Source organism: Furipterus horrens, unplaced genomic scaffold (assembly GCF_987537825.1).
Source record: "Furipterus horrens unplaced genomic scaffold, mFurHor1.1.pri manual_scaffold_17, whole genome shotgun sequence".
Taxonomy (NCBI): domain Eukaryota; kingdom Metazoa; phylum Chordata; class Mammalia; order Chiroptera; family Furipteridae; genus Furipterus; species Furipterus horrens.
In genome coordinates, this window is record NW_028327187.1 from 96,566,579 (window position 1) to 96,569,127 (window position 2,549).

A 2,549-nucleotide genomic window follows, 5' to 3' on the forward strand; every position below is an offset into this window, starting at 1 on the left:
TCCAGCATGGTGACCATGGGAAGTTACTCCTGTGTCTATGGAAGAGCCAGCCTAGGGTTCAGCCATTGCTGTTGCTGAGGGTGAGTTTGTCACAGAGGTACTGTGCTCAGGTGGCTTCTGGGGTATGCATATCGCTACCCAGATACTGGTAACTGTAAGAACCCTGTTTTTAAATTCCTGCCCAATCCCATTCTCTTCACTCTTTCCCCAGGGGCAAGCACACCTATAACTTTAAGGCCAGGCTTTAAACCTTTAGCACGAACATGCGTCTGCATTCACCAAGCCCCACACCATCCACTTCATCCCACCTACATATACCATATGGTTTATAAGGAGAAGGTTAATACTGCATTTTCAGAGAAGGAAAACTCTGACTCCAAAAAACCTCCGCTGCCTGGCGGCATACCTCTTCAGGGGAAAGGCTAAGGGAGTAAACCCCGACAGAAAATCCGGAGCCGGAGTCCCTAAGGCGGTTTGACGTTGTAGTCAACACCGGCAACTCCTGCGGCACACCTGAAGCCAAGCTGTATTGACTCCGTCTTTCCCTTGGACCCTTCAGCTGCGAAGAGAGGGGGGGTCTGCTGCATGGGCAACAGCAGACCCTCCATATCACCCTGCCTAGGCTCTGTAGCTTCAGCTTCACTGGAGAGGACACTCCAGCGTCATCGCAAGATGTCGATTCAACACGGGAGGAGACAGATACCGTGTCACTCCCGAGTCGGACTGCACAGCCATTCTCGGCGGTGCAGATAGACTCTTAAGAAGCTACACCATCGTCTCTCGAGACGGACGGCTGCCGATACGATACGAATACTGCATTTTCCAAGGTGCCACAGAATATATTCTCACGGCATCCAGGGTCTCCTGGATAACTGCTCCTGCCATCCAGAGTCCATGGAATGCCCCCTCCTTCCATCCAGGGCCCAGGGGTATACCCCCTCCCTCCTTCCTGAGCCTCAAGGAACACCCCGTCCCTCCAACCAAGGTCCCATGGAACATTCGCTGAATCCATCCAGGGATCAGGGAATACCCCTTCCCTCCATCCAGGGTCCCAGGGATACCCCCTCCCTCCATCCATGGAGATCCAGAGCTGCCCGTGATTGGGGCATATGTGGGTGGAGAGACTCCTGGATACCTGTTTTAAAACTTAAAAGGACAGGGCTTTGCACACACGAATCCATGAAAGAACTTTATTTAGCAACCAGTAATTTTATTAGAAGAAATGGTAAAACTCAAACGTAAAAACTGAAGGGACTGTTTTGCAAGGGCCCGGTGGCAACAGGCACGCTGGGCTCGGTGAGCGGGGGAGGTCCCCCCGCGACTATCAGGAAGGCAGTCCAGGCTCAGTTCTTCTTGCTGGCGCCCAGGGTGAGCCTGTCAAAGAGGTACTCTGCCAGGCTACACTGCGGCGCCCCCAGCTTGCGCAGGTTGACGATGCTGGCTCCCAACTTTGTGATGAACTTCACAGCCTGGCGCAGGTAGTGATGCTCCAGGACATCACACAGATGGGCGTCGTTCTTTAGGGTAGCCAGGTGGAATAGACGGAGCACACTCTGGTTCACGATCCTCTCCAGCTGCAAGGCGGATTTCAGGGCCCTGTGGCAGCTCCCCCAGTTGCTTCGGTCAGGCCTCTGGATACTGAACAGGTGGATTCGACCCCCTCGCTGGTTCTGCAGTCGCATCAGCTTCTGGGCCTGCTCCCATTCCTCTCTCGACAGCCACAAGAAGAAGGTAGCGAAGTGCTTCAAGGCCACATCCTGGCGGTCGAAGTAGAAGGCCATGGACAGGTACACGTAGGAGACGTGGAGCTGCAGGTTGATCTGCCTGTTGATGGCAGCCTCGCAGAGCGGATGGTAGTTCTGGCGCACTTGTGAAAGCTGCAGGGGCGGTGGCGGTGGGGGAGGTGGTGGCGGTGGCTGCGGCGGTGGCTGCGGCGGTGGCAGTGGCAGCAGAGGCTGCAGTGGCTGCGGGGCCACGACAGCAGGAACCATGCCTGGAAGTATAGGCACCCCAGCCAACAAAGCCTCCTCAAGACATCGGAGGGGCGGGCTGTAGGAAGGACGGCGGCATAGGCGAAGGCCGCACTTTCTCTGGCGACGGATGATCCCCATGGTGGTAGACGAGGACAGCTGGAGGCTCAATCAGCTGCGATGGCGGTGGAACCCTCGGATTGTCCCTGCAATAAGCGACCAGTGTGGCTAGACGCAGAATGGCTGCCTCTTGGTTCCGAGATGGGAAGGAAAGATGGGAGATGGGACCGGAAGGTGGAAGGAGGGACCGGAAGATGAAGAAGAGATCGTTTCTCGCGAGTGTTGCGGAGAGGGGCGGGATCAGGGAGCATTCCTAGCTGTGCTAGGGCGGGGCGGAAGGGGAAGTGAGGGGGCTTTAAGTGCGCAGAGCACCAACAATGTGTCCCAGGTTCCAAAACAGCCTGTGTGAGGGCAGGGAGAATCTGTTCGGAGCAGATGGCATTTAATATTTTTTATCTCTTAGTATTTATGCTATTATGTCGTCCCCACTTTTTCGCCCATTTCCCATCCCCACCCAGT

General features: G+C 55.6%; 1 pseudogene; it reads right to left on the reverse strand.

Annotated features, from left to right (window-relative positions):
* Positions 1-1,343: 1,343 nt before the first annotated feature.
* LOC149991664 (ferritin heavy chain pseudogene) lies at positions 1,344-2,111 on the reverse strand (annotated as a pseudogene).
* Positions 2,112-2,549: the final 438 nt, after the last annotated feature.